Genomic DNA, 20,009 nt, shown 5'->3' with positions numbered 1-20,009 from the left:
GGAGGAGCTCTGCGGTCACCCTCACAGCCACCTCCTTCCTGCCCCCATCTCCTTAGTTCCTAGCAACTGCCCATGTGACCTTCGTTTCCACAATTTTGCCTTTTAGAAATAGTACAGCTCTAGTCAGGGGAGGCGGCTCACTCTTTGTGTGGTCGAGGGCTGGTCTGCAGCATGCAGCCAACTCCAGTGGCCAGGTGGGAAGCTCAGATTAGAGCCTCAAGGAGCTCCCGCCACACACCCACAAAATAAAGACAGGGTGGCAGCCTCTTATGAAAGCAGCCAAGTGGGGCTGGTGCCGCTCGGGGGTGGAGCCCTGCTCAGCTGGCACAAGGCCCTGGGGCAAATTGCTAGCACCACAACAAGTCAAATCAAACAAAACCCCACTGAGCATGCTCTCGCCAGACAACCCAGCAACCGCATACCTGGACGTGGATCCCAGAGACAGGGCAGTCGTGCTTGCACAAAACCTGTGACGAATGCTCAGAGCAGCGTCACTCCAGACAGCCCGAGCTGGAAACAGCCTGGATGTCCTTCAACAGGTGAATGTTGGGTGTGTTTCACCAACCAGCAACCTGAGGCCTGAGAGCTCGAGGGTTGTGCCCAACACCCCTTGCAGTAGAATTATAAAGAGGGAAGGTCCATCTTGGCTCACAGTTCTGGAAGATTCAGTCCATGACCTCTTGGCCCTGTTGCTCTGGACCCGTGGCATCACATCATGGCAGGAGGGCAAGGCCGAGGAAGCTCCTTGACCTCATAGTGAGACAAGAAAGAAGAAGAGACTGTGCTCCCGGAAGCCCCCAGTAACCTGGAACCTTCCACCAGGCCCCACCCACTGAAGGTTCCACCAGCACCCAACAGCACCCTGGGATGGGGACCCAGTCTTCTGCACATGGGCCATGGGGACGTTCCAGACCCACACCAGAGCACTGACTGTTATCCAGAGTGTGAGGGTAGCGGGACACATCCCATGGGGCAATGAGGGTAGCTCACATGGAGCTTCTACCTGCCCCCTCTCCTGTGTAGCTCGGGTCTCCTCATGTCCTCTTCTGGGGCAGGGCTGGATCTTCCTCGTTACAAGAGGACGAGGTGTGGGGCTGGCTTGGAGTCCATGAGGCGCACTGTCCTGTGCGTGCATTCTCCGTCACCATGCAGAGGCTGCCCTGCAGCGGGCCTTGTCAGTCCCGAACACCTGCTCAAAAGCAGGAAAATGTGTCACCTGAAACACCCGGGTGAGCCCTGAGGACGGGCTGCTGCCTGGAGCAGGCTGTTATGGTTTGAATGTGAAATGTTCCCCAAAGGTCATGTTGGAGGGTTGGTCCCGGGCAGCAAGGTTGGTCCTGGACAGTGGTGGGATCACAGGGTTCTGAGCTCACCAGTGGGTTAATCACTAATGGCTGAGTGGGGTGCAGGGAGGGGGATGCAGCGGGGGAAACAGGCCCTGGAGGCAGGCTCTGAAGAGCTCACCTTGTCCTCCCCTCCCTCTGCCCCAGCTGAGAAGCTTCTCTGCCTCGCCCTCCACCACAAGGTTCACCTCAGTCCCTGAGCCATGAGTCAGTTGACCATGGACTGAAACTTCCGAAACCGTGAGCCATCATGAGTTTTTCCTCCTCTAAGTTGGTCTCGTCAGGTATTTTGATCAGAGTGATGAAACGTCGGACCAACACAGAAGCCAACAGACAGGGGCATGGTCCCACTCCCACGTGGAAGCTAAGCCATCGGCTCCTAGGAGCAGAGACTGGAATGGGCTGCACCAGCATAAGGCAGTAAGATTGGGGTGTTGTCATGTGCCTCAGAGTTCCAACTGGACAGGAGGAAGACATTTTTTGGTGTAATCCACAAAACGGTGTGCCTCGACCCACACAGCATCAACAAAGGATCAGGAGCAGGGGTGACAGGAGACGGAGAGACAAAGGAAACACAAAGGCATTTTAAAGCACAGCTGGGGCCAGGAGGGACACTGTGCCCTGATGGAGGAACAGTGACCCAGAACTAGCCCTGCAAGTTTATTCCCCAGGGTCTCATGATCTGGAAGTTAAAGTAGAGGGGAACTGTAAATTGTCCAAGACTTGTGAGTTGTCAGAGGCTTCCCTGTGCACTAAAAAGTTACAGCACGAGAAACACTTTTGCAGCTATCTTACTGTTACAGTGCTTGGAACATCCTGCTGTTACCCTGCTGCACCCAGAAGCACACTGTCCTGGGGTGTTTGATAACGGTTAGCGCCAGAGCTAGGAGTCGAAGCTGATAACACCCTTACCATTGGCAAGGAATGTTTCCCAGGCTTGTTTTTTGCCGACACCACAGAATCAGAGGGTCATCCGCTCTCCCCAGTGGTGTAATAATACAATTGTATATTTTAGATATGCCAAGAGAACAAATTTCAAATGTCCTTCACAAAAAAATAAGTATTGAGGTGATAAATATGTCGGTTAGGTTAATGTGAGCATCCCACATTGCATATACACATTGTAGCATCACATTGTTACATACAATACATGCAAAACCAAAGGAAATCATAATGTGTCGACTAAGGAAATCAAGAATGCTGGGTTTGACAGGGGCTCAGCCCTAAGGTAGTGGACCTTACCAGGCTGCTGTTCTCAGCTTCCTCATCAGCATGCCATGGACAGGCCCTCTGCACAGAGGGGAGATGGAAGCCATTTGCCCAGTACCTGGCCAAGTCCACAGTTTGGCCAATAGAGTGAGCCTGAAGAGGGGGACCCTACAGAGTGGACATGGGCTAGTGGGGCCAAGGAGTGCCTCAGACTCCACAGGGACAACTCCCAAGGCACACACATATTTGTTCCTCTCCCCCTCCACTGCAGCACCTCCAGAGAGCATTTGGGGCAATTCACTGGCTTAGGCATTAAATGGACAATGTCTGGCGCTGGGAGATGCTCTTTCTGACTCCAGTTAACCTGCAGGAATGGGGGAGGCAGGACCAGAGGGGCTAAAAGGCTGGGCAAGGCCAGAGGAGCCACAGCAGGAGTATGAGGAAGAGGGCGATGCCGCGTCTGTCACCAGCGTGGCCAGAGCTGTGCTGAGCAGCCCTGGTCCCCTGCTGAGCCCTGCCGTGGTGACCAGGAGAAATAGCCATGTCGGCCATTCACTGAGAGCTTGCTGGGTGCCACTTAAACACATTATCCCCATGACAATTCCCATTTTACAAATGAGGCACTGAGGCCACATGGAATTAGCAACTGTCACCTGGCACCCGCTGAACCTCGAACTCCGGACTGTGGATTCAATGCCAGTGTCCTCAGCTTTGCAGTACATGGTGATCCTCTGGGGGAGGGGAGGGACAGAGCAGAAGGAGCCAAGGCCACCCCACCTAGCATCTTGGGAAGGATTCTGGCTGTTTGCCTCCAAATCAGTCACCGTGAACTACTTGGCCAAGAGGCACCCAGGCCACCAGCAGTGGCATGTGCCCATGGCAGGAAGACAGAAAGAAACAGAGACCCAGAAGCAGAGTGAGAGACAGAGACAGGGAGAACAACAGAGAGACAGAAGGACAGAGTGGCAGGGACAGGGATGGGGAAGGGACAGTGAAGAGAGATGGGAAGAGAGAAGGGCCAGCCCCAGGACACAGGCCTCCCTCCACACAGCCAGCCGGGGCCCCAAGACCCCAGGTCCTGAGCCAATGGATCCGCCTCCTTTAGGTGGAGCTTTACATTGGCTTTTGCTGCTCCTGGCAGGAAACTGAGACCGCTGAAGGAAACATGTCACTCTTGTTCCCGCCAAAGGCAAGCCCTGTGCTGAATGTGATCTGTCATTTAATCTTGGCAAAATTCATAGGCATCATTAACTCCCCCCAGCATAACAGAAAAATCTAAATTTCATGCCTAACTAACTTGTTCAAGGTCAGGCAGGAAGCACCTGCCTGGCTGGTGTGGGATGGTAGAGCCGGGGCCTTTTAGTGCAGCATGTGGCTGGAGGGGGGGGGGGGGACACAGGCCACTTTCTAGTCCCCTCCTTCCCCTGGGGTGGGGAACCCCGCCGGAGCTCTGAGTCCACACGCCTGCTGCCATCTCCTCCCTGGTGACCTGTGCCTGGTGCTCACCCTCCACCAGACCTCGGTGCACTGGCAGATACCTCCATTCTTGGTTGCCCATGGAGACCATGGAAGCCTAACCCAGGGATTGGTGGGAACTTAAAATGAGGATAGGAACTGAAGAGCCAGGTGAGCGGCCAGGCGCCATCGGTCACCTGTCGGCCACCTTTCCACTGAGAGTCCATCTTGCACAGATCCTCACCTTGCTCTGTGTGACAGGCAGGCACATCTGTGTCCCAGGGAGGCCAGCCATCCCGGGTTCCTGGACCAGGCTCTCCCCAGGCATAGGCTGTCACACCCCCCAGGCTGTGCGGATTTCTCTTCCTGGCCTGTGGCTGTCTGTCTTCCCCGAGGTCGGTCGGGACTCCTGGAGGCCAACCCTGCATCTTATTCAACTACAGGTCCTGCCCCTTTGCTTAGCAGGTCCAATATGGTGGTGAATTAGACTTGTGGAGGCTGGTGGATGGCAGGCAGTGCTTCAGGTGTGTGCAGGCTCACGGAGAAAGCCCTGGCTTGAGAAGCTATCTCCTCAGACTGTCCCCACTCTACACTTGGACGCTGCATGGCCTTGGGCAAGACCCTTCTAGAGTTCCTTCTCAGGCGACTGCTCACTGGATTCCTGGGTGGATAAGCACCTGCTTCCTCAGTCTTCTTGTTCTAAGAGAGAACAACACCTACCCTAAAGGGTGTCTGTCCTCAGCGACACGGTACCTCTGGGACCATAGAAGACATAAAAATAATGACGATTGCTATGGTTATCCCCAGAAGTCACGTGCTGGACGTTTAGTCCTGAAGTCCTACGCTCCAGGTACTTGGAGATGGGCCTTAGGGAGCACTGAGGGTCCAGTGAGGTCTTGAAGCGGGGATCACGGGGTGTGAGAAGAGGAAGAGCCACCAGCGCTGGAGGCTTGCTGTGCCTCTCCCCCACACAGGCAGCCCTCAGCCATGAGAGGCTGCAGCCAGAAGGCCTCGCCATCCTGAGCAGACACTGGTGCCAGCAGCTGCAGTGCCCTGCTCCTGGACTTTCCAGCCTCCAGAATCAAAGGTTAAATAAACCTCCATTCTCTATAAAGGCTTAGACTCTAGTGTTTTGTTACAGCAACAGAAAATGGACTGAGATGATGTAAACTACACCCTCCACTCCTGACAAGCATCCTGCCACCACCACAAAGTGCTTCCCGTCAAAACAGCGCTAAGTATGTCTCTTTTCAACATGGCGGCTGCTCCTCTGAGAGCCCCTACAGGACAGTGCTTGGACCTCTAGAAGCTGCAGTGGGAGAAGTGGGGAGAGTCTGGCCTCGAAAGCCCTGGCATCCAGAGGTACACAACTCCTCATGGACCCCAAGAGGGAGAGGAGTGTGTCCTTCACTCAGCCACCCTAACTGGCCATAAGAGACCCAGAGCAGACTCTGTTCAGATCACATGTCTTTAGCCTCTCACTAAAAGGAAAGGGTGGAGCTGGAGGGCAGAGGCCTCCACCCACCACAGGCCATCACTGCACACTGCACCTGGATGTCACTCAGGACTTGGATCTAAACCCAGACACTGTCACAGTGCAGAGCCCAGATGGCCCCATGGCCTCTCGGCACCTGGAACAACAGGAGGGGGTCAACGCTGCCTCCACAGGGGACACCCAGCGCTTAAACAAGACGTGAGAGCAGGCGTGGGGGCTGGGAAATGAGTAATAAGAGTCTTTTTCAAGCATCTGTGAAGTTACCCGATAGACACTGGTGACAGGAAGGCCCAGCCGCTCTCCATCACTGGACCAGTGTGGTACTGAATTCTCTGCTCCTTTCCCGTTCCCACCAGCACTACCAAAGGGATTAAAAAATACGGATAATTACCAAATAAAAGCCACAACACTTGGTCTTACAGCCCACCCCTTGGCTCCTGTCCAAGTGGCCCTCAGCCTGGGACAGGGCCCTTGAGCAGCCCAGCAGACGTGCCAGGAGCAAGGAAGCCTGAGGAGGGGTGCCCAAAGGACACTTCCCCACTGCACTCCAGGCAGGGCTTGGAGCCAGGGCCACCTGGCCCGACAGCTGCAGGGTATCTGGGGACAGGTTGTTAGGGAAATTGTCCTACTCTCAGGTTGCAGGGCCATTGGCCATGGTGGCCCATCATCCCTTTGCTCCTAAAGGAGCGCTGAGGTGGAGGACGCTCGGCATCAGACTTGGACACCAGCACCTGTCCCCACTGTCTTCCTGGTGGCTGTCACACTCCGGTTTGGGAAGGGGCTGGTGGGGTGGTGGATGTCCCCATGACACCGAACTACAGCAAACCCAGAGCAGGCGCAGGTGCCCGTGAGCAGCACTGTCCCTCCCCTCTGCAGGGCTGCCTCGGTGCTGACCCAGAGATGGCAACTCAGCACGCATCCTACTCACGAGGACAAGAGGAGAAAGTCCGGGCTAAGCAGAAGTTCAGAAAGGTAACACCAGATGCTCTTTCAGGGACAGAAGCACCTGTTGGAAGCTCATCTAGAGACAAATCAAGGTTTAGAATTCAGTTGTGCAAACATGACACCAAGGAGCACAACCTGCCCATTTGCCAGCCTACACAGGCCATGCCCATCTCCCAGCATGACCAGAGTGCCAGGGCAGCCTGGGGCAGGCAGGGACTGCTCTGCTAGAGAGCCGAGGTGCCACGTGGACAGGGTCCTGATTGAGGGACAAAGGTTGCTCGCTGGGTAGCCAACAGTGGCTAACACAGTGGCCCCTCGGCAGTCAGAGAGATTGAGTCCAAGACACCCAAGGATACCAAAATCCATGGGTGCTCCTCCTATAAAACGGCATTGTATTGGCAGAGAACCTGCCCACATCCCCCTGCGCACTCTGAATTACCTTCAGGTGACTTACACCCAAGACAGTGTTATTGCTGTATAACAGCTGTACTGTGCAGGGGACAGTGGCCGGAGGAAGCCTATATGTGTTCTGGAGAGATGTGTCCTCACCACCTCCCACCTGCAGCTGACGGCCACCATACCCACTGGGCAGACAGGAGGCAAAGAGACTTTCAGATGGGTAGCACGTTTGGGGTACATAGATGTCACCCCCGGGGACTTCTGTTTGCACTGGATTTAACCCCTTTAGTGGTACTTCCACTTTCTCCTAATACCCCACACACTAGTGAAAACCACCAGGACAAGGAGACTGGGACAGGGGACCAAGACCAAGGCCAAGAGCAATGGAATTTTTGGAAGTTTGAAGACTGAAAGCCAAGAGATCACTGACCCGGCAGAAGAGAAAGCTGACCCTGAAGTTAACAAGTTAACAGTAGGAGGGGCCACAAGCCCCAAGGTCACCCCTGTGACCCGGTAACCCCTCAGGGCCTTGGAGAGTCGGAGAGTTGAGGCTTCTGGGAGACTTGCGCCTCCATCACAGATTGCAGCCTTTCTGCGGGGTGGGGGGGTCTTGTTTTTGTCCCCCTGGATCAGTCCTCATCAGCATCCTGCCCAGGGTGTCCAGGCTCAGCTGAGAGGGACTCATTTTGTTAGAAAGTCCTTTTGTTACTGAGACCCTAACCCTAACCCCTAAGAGGCCCCCTGGGGAAAGGCCAAAGCAAAAGGTTTAGCTAAACGTTTGCATAAAAAGAAGTTGGGCTTGGACTGTGACCCATCCCATGTTGCCAAAGCTGTGACACATTCTCATCCCTGCAGAAGACCAGGAGACACGGGGACCCTGGTTCCAGACACCACAGAGGCTCCATACCTATCACAAGAATGAGGCACAAGACCACTCACCTGATGGAAGGTGACTCCCCTCCCAGCCACCTTCGCATCCCTCACTAAGAACACACTCCTCCAGCCCAATAAACCCTGCGTCAGCAGCTGGAAGACTGTAGTTGTGGGGATCCTGGCCCACCCTGAGTTAACCTGTCCAAATCACCCCGTGAAGCCCCTAGTCCTGGGCGGGTTCCCGGGTCTTCCCATGCTTACAGCCCCTCACTCAGCCCAGGACCCAGAGGCCAAGCACCGCCCCCCTGAACAGCTGAAGAGGGGAGTCCAATCAGCCCACCAACCAGTGAGAACCAACCAGGGTGGGAAGCTTGTTTTAAACCAAAATATATTTAGCAAAATGAGAGTGAGTGAAATTTACAGGTTATATACAGAAAAATTGGAAATTAGGGTATTATTGGACTTTTAATAGCACCCCTAAAAGCAGAGGCATGACCTCCAAACTACAGGAAAGAGAAGTCCATTCTGGTATACTTTACCCATCCAACCACAGGGCAGCAGGAAGGAGAAATGAAAAGCGACTGTCATGGTCCCTTTTCAGAATTAACAGGAAGTTGTTCTCCACTAAAATGAGAGGGAAACATCAAAACAGGAGACACGTGATCCAGAAAACATGGGGTCGGCATCAGAGCACGGAAAAGGGAACCACAAGGACGGAAGCAAAGGAAAACCCGTTCCCACCACACGCTGGACAGGCAGCCAGTGGTGCAGGCTGGGACTAAGGGGGAGGATGCCCTGCAGAGGTGCCCCAGGGGAACGTGGCATCCACAGAGTGCACTTGGCCTCATGGAGAAGAGGGCCACACCTCTCCAGGACCATTCTCCAGGGAATTAAGGTGGACAGTTCAGTTAGTGAGCACAGAAAATAATGAAACAATTTCAGGGAAATTATTAGGAATAAAAGAAAGGAAATCCATCCTTCCAGGCTCAGTTGTGGTGTTTAATGGGCATATAACTGTGTACACGGAATATTTTATTCTAACTAAAATTATGACCTGACCTTTTTGGGAAGGTGGGTGGAGAGAGAGCCCGTGTTGAAGCTGTGGTGTGTAAGAGCTCAGTCCCATCTCTTCCCACGGGAAAGCCAGGGACAACGTCTGACTCTGGAACTTCAAGGGAAGCTGGCAGAACCCTGGCAGTGCTCAGCCACGCGGTAGGCACTACGCACCTGCAGAAAGAGCAAATGGCACCGAGAATTCCCTGGGAGAGGTAGAGAAGGAGGTAGAGCAGGAGACTGTTCTTTTTATGTTTCATTTACTCTCTTTATTCTACTTTTTATACCATAAGCCTTGTGGTGTTATTTGGCCTATGAAACCATGCACAATTATAACTACTGAAAACAAAAGCTAAATTTAGAAATAAGTTTGGTACGAGGAGACTTGAGGTTGCGGCAAGCCGAGGAGTGGGGGTCCAGGAAGAAAACACATCCTCGTGGTTGGCTGTGAAGATCTGCTTCTCTTCTGTCCACAGAAGACCCTGGTTCCTTCTGGATTCCGGGTGGCTCAATTGTCCCCAACGCAAAGTCATCCACTAAACAGAAATCCTTCTTGTTTTAGGGAATTTTAAAAGAAACAGGATACTGTTGAAAAGCAAGACCCATGATCCACAAAAACTGAAAGTGAATGCCCCCTGCCCCTGTCCTGGGCCCACTGTCCTCCCTAGAGGTTACCTCCTTCCTCCCTCCCTTCTCTCCTTCCTTGGACATCTTTGCTTAGAATGCCCAGATTCGGTGCTCCTGGTCACCCCAGCTTTATGAAGCCCACTAATGAAAGATGTGGAGCTGGGAGATGAAGGTGTGGGAACCGGAAGTGAGCTGCAGGGGTGCTAGGAGGCTGGCTGGGTGCTGACCTCTCCAGGCCAAGGAGCCTGCCTCCCAGGCTGGACCTCCGATTCTGTGTGACAAGCAGAGAGGAAGCTCCTTGGGTGTTGCTCCTTGTTCCCGGGCCTGGCTAGCAAAACTGGAGAACCGTTTCCATGGAGACCGGCACACTGGAGACTCGCTCTGGAATTGGTCCTTGTGGTTCTGCAACAAATAGACACGTCAGCCCGCAGACGCCTAAATATAGCCGAGCTCGGGGCCATCCTTCACCGGCCGTCATGCACCAAGAGGACTCCAGGGGTTTTCAATATTTTAGTGTTTACACTCTAGTCAGAGCAAGGAACTCATGGGAGATGTCTGCAGCCACCTGGACCTGCTTGGTTCTGTCCCATCAGAGTCCTGCCCTGGGGTGTTGGGCTCAGGGAGAGAGTTGATCTTCACCACAGACATGACCTGTACCAGGCCCTCTGGGAAAATGACCTCTCCAGTCACACAGGGACACTTTTGCCAGTAAAAGAAAGAAAAATGTGTGCGTTTCTCCTCCCCCTCCTCCTCCTCCTTCCCCTCCTCCCTCCTCCTCCTCCTTTTCCTCCTCCTCCCCCTCCTCCTCCTTCCCCCTCCTCTTCTTGCTATTCTCCCTCCTCTCCCTCCTCCTCCTGCTATTCTTCCTCCTCCCCCTCCTCCCCCTCCTCTTCTTGCTATTCTTCCTCCTCTCCCTCCTCCTCCTGCTCTTCTTCCTCCTCCCCCTCCCCATCCTGCTCTTCCTCCTCCTCCCTCCTCCCCCTCCTCTTCTTCCTCCTCTCCTCCTTTCTCCTCCTCCCCCTCCTCCCCCTCCTCTTCTTGCTATTCTTCCTCCTCTCCCTCCTCCTCCTGCTCTTCTTCCTCCCCCTCCCCATCCTGCTCTTCCTCCTCCTCCCTCCTCCCCCTCCTTTTCTTCCTCCTCCTTTCTCCTCCTCCCCCTCCTCCCCCTCCTCCCCCTCCTCCTTCTCCTCCCCCTCCTCCTCCCCTCCTCCTCCTCCTCCTCCCTCTTTCTCCCCCTTCTCCTACTCCTCCCCTCCCAGCATTCCTGGAAGCTGTAAGTTCTTGTTTGCATTATTTTGCCAAAGCACTCAGCTGTGTCCTGGCTCGAGCAGCGTGGAGGCCCTGCAAGCTTGCTCTCCATTACAGTGCTCCCAGTGGGCAGCAGAGCCAGGTTCCCTCTCATGACCAGATGCAGCTTCTCTCTCAAATCCACTTATTCAATGATTATTCACTGCAATCCTACACAGAATGCAGATGAATTTAAAAAAAAAAAAAACAGCCAGCAAAAGTCACAAGAAGCTTTCGTGTTAGTGGGGGAGACAGATAATCTATTAATTAATAAGTGATTTTACTTGAATGTTATGAAGAAGATATCATAAGACAGACGCAGGCTGTCTTATGGAGAGGGTATGGAGAGATGCCAAGTAGAGCATCAGATTGACCTCTTAAAGATTTGACCTTGGAAGTGAGATCTGAAGGACAAGAAGATGAAGGGGAAGAGTTTGTACGACAGAGGGAACAGGCTGAGCTGAGCTTGGCGACTGAGAACCAGAGGGAGGGAGCATGTGATGGGAGATGAGGTCAGACAAACAGACGAGGACCAGGTCATTAGACCTGACAGGTTGACGATCCCCTCCAAAGGAAGGTGAGCAATGATCTGCTCCAGGAGTCCCCAGACCCAGTGACCTTCCCAGGCATCTCCACAAGTGGCCCCAAGTTCTGAGCTTTTATTGTTTCTCCTGTAAGAATAGAATCCCCTCTTGTTTTTTGCTGGAAGGAACTCAAAGTCAGATACAGGGTACCCAGAGGGATCCTCTAGGGCTTCCCCTCCCACAGTGATTATGCTTGCAATGACAATGACTGACGATGGTGACACTTGGCAATGACAGTGAGGATGGAGATATTGATGAAGCAGATTCTGTGACTGGGGCTGTGCTAAGCAGGCCATGTTCACTGTCTCATGGTCCCTGCAGAACTGATTTATTGCATAAGCCACATTCTGGGTGGCACAAGTGCAGCTTATTCTCAAAGGCCACCGACACTTTTCCTTATATCCACTAATTTTTACATAATTCCATTTCTTTTCCCCTCTTAGAACATCAACTGCATTTCTTTTGTAAAATGTGAGTGGTTGACCTAGAACTTGCAGTGTACATTTTAAATGAATCTAGGTGTCCCCTCAATTAGCACCAGGATGCATGTGGAAGTGTGTTGTGGGTGCCTGGGAGTTCCACCTGCCCTCCCATCCCTCCCAACATTGCTGTCAATCATTTCACTAACTGGCATGCCAGAATCGCCCCGGACACTGCTACTGTCATTAATCCAATAACTTATCTTTCATATCAGTTAAGAATAAAGAAATAAGGTTTTGTCTTGTCTTTGTTTCTTCCTTTTTGACCTCTTTCTTTACACAGCTCTAGTTCCTAAAGCAACACCATTGTCCTCTGAGGATCTGCGTTAACAGCTCTTGAGGTCATGTCTGCCGGCAAACATTCCCTGCATTTTTGTCCACTTGGGAAATACTTTTTCTCTGCCTCTTCTCAAGAATAATCTCACTACTTTTTAATTCCTGTTTAAGTTTTTCTTTGAATATTTTAAACACCTTCCTCCACCTTCTTTTTGCTTGCTTGGTTTCTGACGAGACGTTGATTCTAATTCTCTTTGTAGGAAAAGTGTACTTTCCCTCTGGCTCCTTTCAGTACTTTCTCTTTGGGTTTTTGAAGTCTAAATATGATATATCCAGGCGCAGGCGTTTCTGGTATTTGTCCTGCTTGCCATTCCTTGGGACTTGTGGTTTGGCATCTGTCACTCATTTTGAGATTCTCAGCCATCTCACCTCCACCGTTTCTCCTTCTCCCACTTGTGTTCCCGTGTGTTCAGCTGCAAGTTTTGACCATGTCCCGCAGCTCTTGGACTTCCTGTGGTGATTATCCTTCTTTCTTCTCTCTGCACCTCGGTTGGCAGCTGCTAAAGAGCTGTCTTCAAGCACCCCACTTCCTTCCTCAGCTGCTCCCAGTTTACAGGTGATCTATTAATGTCTGTCCTTGTTTCTATTGTGGTCTTTAAAAAAAAAACTTTAATTTCTAGCATTTTAAGAATTCTCTCTTGGGGTTTCTGTCTCTCTGCTGACCGAATCTACCTGTTCTTGCACATGGTCTACTTTTTTCCATTACAGACTTTGGTATATTAAGTGGTAATTTTACATTCCTGTCTCAGGATTGCAAACTCTGTCATGTGAGATCTGGTTTTATATTTATATATAATGAAGGAGCCATCATAAGTGCAAAGGTTGAAGTGCTTTGCATATCATTGTTTAATTTGGTTCCCTGAGAACATTTCAACCAGGCTGGGGCAAAGGTGCTTTGGAGAGGACCACCTTCCTCAACAGAATGCACTGCTGGAGTCGGGCTGCCAGGATTACCAGGACAACTACAGGACACACTGTTAAACTTGGATTTTTTTTTTATATACAACAAACAATTTTTTTTGGTATAAGCATCCTCAATGCAATATTTGCAATATCTGGCATCACTATATAGACTCCAGAGGGGAAATTATGAGAGTCCAAAGGACCCTGTCTAGGATAGTCCCAGGGGACCCCAGAGAAGGGGTTACAGAGAAAACGAAGAGCTGGAGAGGTCATATTTCTAAAGTCCATTAAGAAATGGGGACCCACAATTAAGTCCATGTTTCCCAGACTTATCTCCCTGCAGGGACCCTCATTAAGCCTCTCTCCATCCAGCCACCCAAGCAGCACCCTGCTCCATGGCCTCCTTATGTCCAGTCGGGGCTTCTGACTGCCAAGGGTGAAGCTCTGGAGACAAGCCCCTGTTGACAGAGTCACCCGGGATGATCCTGGCCAGGAAGGCCTGGTGCAGCGTGTGGCTCTGTGTCCATGTGCCACTCACATGTTCTCTGACACGGAAGGCAGGTCCCAGCCCCTGAGCCATCCCACCCTGAGCTAGCCACTGGGAGCACTGTCCGGCAAAGCACTGGTGCTGCAGGTTAGACTGGCGACTCCAGGTGAGGGAACACTCCCTCCCCTTCTCACAAGCTCTGCTTTCAGGTAGCTCAAGGGAATCAGCCGACTGCCTTTTTCTCTCCTTCGGAAGATTCCATCTGCCCAGAAGCAATGTGCTCACTGCCTGGGCAGGGAGATAAACTGGTGCTCAAATAACACGCAGGTAGAGTCAGAAAGTCTGTTAATTAAATAACAATTAAAACCAGGAAGTAAGAATTAATTAGAGGAAAATCTAGTGTCAGCATAAATAGCTTTAAATTGCAAAATAATCCTACTCCCCATTTAATTGCTTGTGTAATGAGAGTTAATTGCAGAGTAGAGGTTTGGTTAACTTAATAAAATGTTCTTTTCAAAGAAAACAGTGACTAGGTAGTTACCAGAGGATGGAAGGGTGGCTCTCAGGGGAGAGAGGCCCTGTGGCAGGGTTTCCACGTTTTGCTGAGCGCAGGCGGACCTCAGCATCCTGGGGCCCGTACTTCTGAGGAGCGAATGGTAGGGAAACCCTCTTCTCCACAGGGGCACACAATGAGCCTGCTGGGTGAAGTGCCCACCAGGGCACTTGGCACTGAGTGTCTGGCATTGAGGAGTCCTGGCATTAAGGAGGCTGTGACCAAGTCCCTCCTGCTCAGCACTGGCCTTATGCTCCCAGTGCCCCTCAGCTTCCTCAAGGTGAGACCAGCGGTGAAGGTGTAGAGACCCTGCAGCCACGGTGAGCTGACTGCCATCTCCTTTCTGGCTCGCCTCTCCCTCTGAGCAGGGGCAGATGAGCGGCCCTGGTGGTGGCCGTCCTTGTCAGGGCTGTAGGGTAGCACCACCACTCATCAGGAGCCTGCTGAAGGAGCATCTAGTTGGACGTTCTCAAGAGACTAAGGCCAAGAGGGTCATGTGGAGCAGCAAGAAGGACGGCCACAGGGCTGTTACCAACCCTGAGGACTTGTCCTGAGCTGCGGAGTCTGATCCACAGACATCAGGTAGAGGCATCGAGAGACAGAGACCTGATCCAACGGCGGTGGGGCCACTGAGAAGTGCCCAGGCTTAGAAAGCTCATCAGGGACGACTGAGTCCTGGTGCTGAAGGAAGAGGGGCAGAGACCACACCTGTGCACACCCGCGTGCACATGCTCGCACACACATGCATGCATGCACTCACACACACACACACACACACACACACACACACTCCCTTGTCTTGCTATGCGATGCCATATGCCACCTCGGGATCTGCCACCAGAATGAGGCTGATGCAATGCCAGGCCCGTGACCAGCCACTGCCTTGGCAGGTCCTTTAGCTTGTGCAGGACGGAATCAAACACGGCCAACACAGGGTAAGAGACTCGGCTGTTGCTCTGACTGCTATGGCAAGGCGGCTGCCCCACAGGCACAGTAGCCAGGCAGCAAAGTGACCACTCCATGGACAGAGTGCAGGGAAGTCCAGGGGTGCACAGCCCATATCCAGGCGTGGATCAGGAAGTCACATGTTGACAGGTCATGTGGCTGTATTCATGATTCACTGTGATCTCCAGGTGCTCAGAGATGTGTCTGAAGTGTGCTGCCCACCCCCCACCCTACCCCCGGGGGATTCTAACATGGAAGTACATTTAATGGGTCCGGGTTGCTCCAGTCAGGGTTCTGTGCCCAGACCTCTTGCTGGGTTTCTGTGTCTCTGGTTGTCACCTTGAGCAGTGGCGGTAGCTGGGGAGGCCATGTTGCCTTTTACCTTGAGCATAAAACATGCCGTGCCTTTTCTTTTAGCCATCTCCAACTTAGACTTGAGCCCTGTGTTCCTGTCCCCGATGTTTGAGTGTAGAACATATAGTGCCTTTCTGTTGACTGTCACCAACTTTGAGCCTGATATTCCTGGCTCAGAACCTCCAAAATTGTGAGTGAAATAAACCTCTCTCCTTTAAAACAATAGCCTGCCTCAGGACCTGTATTATAGTCTGAAAGGTTGACAGATACAGGAGCTGAAAGAGGAAGCTGAGAGTCGCCACACCAGAGGCCTGAGGGCCACCAACAGGCAGGAATGGGTGACTTTCCACATGCTCTGGCTCAGCCAGGTCACAGTTGGTGGAGGTGATATGTATTCAGCCCTCCTGAAGTCTCCATGGAGGGGAGAGAAGAAGTGTAGGAGCATGTGCTCACATCCCACCCCCCCCTCCGCCCCACCCCGCAAAGCCTCAGAGACAGAGACCAGGCTGCAGGTCTGCTGCTCATCAAGCGAGGAGAATGCACGTTCCACATGGAACCCCAGGAGTCCCAGTGGAAGATGCCAGGAAAGACCTAATGAAGAATTGGGGCTTGGCTGGGTGGAGGTGGAGGAGTGCCAGGAGCCGGGCTTTGCTCTGGATCGGATGAGTCCTCTGTTGGGCATCTCAGTAAATCCCAAGGGAGGCCAAGTGGCAGCGGTCAGGGAGTCAGCCTTCACACCCACAAGCTGAGGGGGCCGCTGGGGACTCCATGGCTTGACAGTGATCGGCTTCTCTCTGTGTTCAGACAAGAGTCCAAGAGAAGTCCTGCTTTGTCTTCTCAGCCTTGGCTGCAGCGTGCCCCTGTCTGATGTGATGCCGTAAGGAACTAAGAAACTGTTTTGATGTTGACCGAACACAAGGCCCAGCTGTCAGCCTGCATGTCACATAGCCTTTCCTACTCAGGAAGGAAACTGAGACAGTTCTGCCCCTGGACTGGGACAGTGAGGTCTGTTTGTAATCCAGCTGCCTCCAGAGGTGGCAGTTCTCCTGTGCCCTGAGAGGTGAGCCCAGGGCTTGCCCAGCAAGATTGGATGCTAATAATTGGAGTGATTAAACTTCAATTCAGAGGTGACTTTTTAGAAAGCCCATGGAGACCAGACCCCTGAAGCCTCGCCTTTCAGTCAGCTTTGTGGGTAGGAGAGTGTGACGTGTGTGTACGCGCGCGTGCATGCGTGGGGCGGGGATTGAACCCAGGGCCTGGCCCATGCCAGGCAAAACGAAGAGGACGAAGCTGACCTCTGCCCCCTGGATCTTGTTCTCAATCTGAACACCAGGAGGGAAAGAGTCTTATTGTAGCGTGCGCTCCGGGGCAAGGACAATTGGGTGTGACACCGACCAGCCAGAGGATGGGCAGCTGTGAGGTGGCCCATGGTACAGTGTGTTCCTGGAGCAGTGACAGCGATATCCCCTGGGAACTTCTACTAAGCAGCAGATTTTCTGGCTCCCCGACCCAGACCTACCTACTGAATTAGAGATGCCTCACAGCCTGTGCCTCAGCAGCCAGCCAGGGGTGCTCACGTTTGGGCACTCGGGGAGGAAACGGCAGCAGGGAGAGCCAGAGGGAAGCCCGGCTGCCTCCTCTGTGCCACCTGGGCAGTCCCAGCACTCAGGGAAGCCGCAGGCTTTTCACCCTTAAAGCCCAGATACGTCTAATCCCCTGGCTTCTGGTGGAGGCGAGATGGGGACGTGAGGGAAGTGAGGCCGGGAGCCCAGTAAGGGCTCAGCACCAGCAGCGCTTCACTCTGGTTGGCTCACAAGCGCTTTCTCACCATTCAGCATCACTCAGAATGATTGACAGATTGTCCTTCCCAGAACTCAGCCCTCCGGGCCCTCAGTAAGATCCTCACCCTGTCTTCCAAGACGCAGGGGCACCAGGCTCATCTATTTAACAAGCCAGGGGCTGGTTGCTCAGGGTCTCCAGAGTGGATGGGTGGTTTGAGTAGACTGCCCTCACCCTGGTGAACGAGGCAGGAAGAGCATAATGTCACCAACAGGTGTTCAGCCTTAGGACACATGTCTGGTGTCCACTTGGACATCTGTAACCCTAACTGGCACCTACTTAGGGAGGTGGGGTCAACATTTAACATTGGCACCAAAGATGAACAGCTGAACTAGATCACGCACGGACAGCAGGTGCCTACCACTGCCTCATAGTCACAACAGGAAGGGGGCAGAGACTGCACAGACCAGGTAGTTCTCTCAAACAGTGGTTCACAGTTTCTTAAGTGAAAATAGGGTAGGAAGCAGGAGACGATTAGAAAGGTTTTAAAATGTGAATGGACACAGGAGAGGAAGGAGGTAGGCAGCTGTAAAGAGGAGGGGTAAAAAATGAACTCAAAGTCATGTAAACTCGAAAGAGGAAGAGAGAACAGACAATTCTGGCTATTAGAGGGGGGAGAGGAGAAGACAGCTCAACACGAAGACAAACAAGCAAATGAATAGCCCAAACAGCCAAATCCACGTGGAACTATGCCCACCTGTCAATCCAGGCATAAATGACAGACAGGTGCAAAAGAAAGTAATTAAGATGAAAGTAAAATAAGAATATACAGATGTAGATTTTTGAACCTATCTGCACAGTGAGAACACACGTACATTCAAATCTCATAGAATAAAACAGTAAAAAACAAAATAAAATAATGAATGAAATGATATTTTAAAAATTGGAAAAAGCTAAAATTAAAAAATACATATATGGGAGAATGCAGAGAAATTTAAAAAGAGAGAGATGAGATAAAATCTTAATGTGAAATAAAGGGCTCATTTCTGTGGAGGTGGTCCTAACTACTGGGGGTGGGCTTTCATTCTTCATATTTACTTTTGGCTCTGTGACCCTGGGTAGAGGGCTGGGCTGGTTCAGTGTCTCTGTGCTCCTCCTGGGAGCCAAGGCTGGTTGCGGTAGCTCTCAGCTTCCCAATACAGACAGGGTGCTGATAAACCGTGTGTTCCTGCAGCAGAGTGGGGCAAGGTTCTAAACTGGAGGTTCTAGTAGTTGGGGTTTGGCCTTGGCTGAGCTGAGGAACTCTGAGGGTGGGTGTTGGGGATTTGATCCATGCCCCTGTTGCTGGGAGATGCTGATCTCTGCTGGACATCTGGATCTCTCTCTGGGGCGCAGGGTCTAACCCTCCCCAGGTTTAACCCTTACCGCGCTGGATGTGAATTTCCGGGTATCCGCCCTGGTGCAGCCACCCTGTGAGGCTGGGTAGGGGTCTTCCCAGTAGCTCTCATGGGGCACCTCCACAGAGAGCTTTCTCCCTCAGGATCCAGATAGGGCCTGTAGCTCCAGGACGATTCTCCTTGTGCCTATTTCAGGGCCACCTGCACCCCGAGGGGGGGGGGCGAGGAACAGGGGACTGATGGTTTCATTGGCACCTTCTTTACTGAGCGCCTGTCTCCTGCTTCTGCCGCCCTGTGGCCACTTACAGGTGGTTCCTCCTGGACCATCTGCCTGGGCCCAGGGATCTTGGTTGCTTCTCCCTCGGTTTCCCCACTGACAATGAGTCCCTTGAGCCCAGCCACCCTCTAGGCCTTGCCCTGGGCTTCTCTGCTCCGCACCTATCTCTCAGCATCCACTTCAGGTGCATCAGCTATGCAGCAGGCTGTCCTCCCTCCCTGTCTCTGCCTTGTGAAATCAGTCCCCCTCTTCCCATCCCCCCTACTTCCCTGAACTCCGCTTCACTGGTTTTTATGTTTTACGAGGTCAGCGGTCACTACCAGAAGCCCTGGATAAACCTCGCTCTCCTTTGTAGCTGCACACACTGACTTTCTAAAATTGGAATTAGCAAAATACAGGTATTAGGGAATTTCATGCACACGCAGTACCACACTAGGGGTGATCTTTAACAGTCAGGAGAGCTGATCGACGGGCTGCTTTGTCACATGCGTGCCCCAGAGCTGAGCTCCGGGTTGTCCTCCCCAGGGAGCTCTGGTACCCTGGCTGCAGGTTGTCCCACTCAGTTCATTTCACCAACACCTCCCCAGTCCCCGGAGAGCACAGTTAGCAGCTCCTGAAGTGTAGTGACCTAGATATGTGCCTGATTCCACTCTGATTATTTTTTCCCGGTGCTGGGGATGGAACCAATGCCTGGCACATGGTAGACAAGTGCTCCCACTGAGCCACACCCCCAGCTCCTCTTCTCCAGGCTTATCTTCAAGATGGTGGTATTATGTTTTAGGTTTGCTTCCACACTTCTGAGTCTAGTAAGTGACAATACACACACACACACACACACACACACACATGCCTCAGAAGTAAGGGCAGTCCTTGTCCTTCTGGGGAACATTCTCCAAACTTGGGCCCTTTCTGGCCAAGATGAGCAGTCAGCATCACCACAGCTCAATCTGTGCAAAAGAGTAGCTGAGGAGGCGATGCAGAAACAGAGAGATCCGACCAGCACTCCAGAGGAATTCAGGACCCGAAGCCCTCCTACCATTAGAATGCAGTGTTCTCCCTCATGTCTATCCATCCGTCTTTCTCTGGGCCTTTCCCTGTGGCTACCCCTCTGTACACAGAGTGGCTGACCCTCTCTGGAGCTCTGTGCCAGCTCTGGGTAGACGGTCTGCCATCTAAGGCTGTCAGCATGGTGGGGACGGGGGCGAAAGACAATCTCCTAGCCAAGCTAG

General features: G+C 52.5%; 1 long non-coding RNA gene across 1 annotated transcript in view; it reads right to left on the bottom strand.

Moving 5' to 3' along the window:
* Nucleotides 1-8,929: 8,929 nt before the first annotated feature.
* LOC110598985 (uncharacterized) overlaps nucleotides 8,930-20,009 on the bottom strand; it is a 30,088-nt gene continuing 19,008 nt past the window's right edge. The window contains exons 3-4 of the long non-coding RNA XR_002484897.3: nucleotides 9,627-9,801; nucleotides 8,930-9,308 (exon numbers count right to left, since the gene is read on the bottom strand). This is a non-coding gene — a long non-coding RNA (uncharacterized LOC110598985). The remainder of the gene's footprint in view (nucleotides 9,309-9,626; nucleotides 9,802-20,009) is intronic.

This window comes from Ictidomys tridecemlineatus, chromosome 1 (genome assembly GCF_052094955.1).
Source record: "Ictidomys tridecemlineatus isolate mIctTri1 chromosome 1, mIctTri1.hap1, whole genome shotgun sequence".
NCBI lineage: Eukaryota > Metazoa > Chordata > Mammalia > Rodentia > Sciuridae > Ictidomys > Ictidomys tridecemlineatus.
The sequence above is the reverse complement of the archived record's forward strand: the minus strand, read 5'-3'. Positions and strand labels throughout refer to the sequence as shown.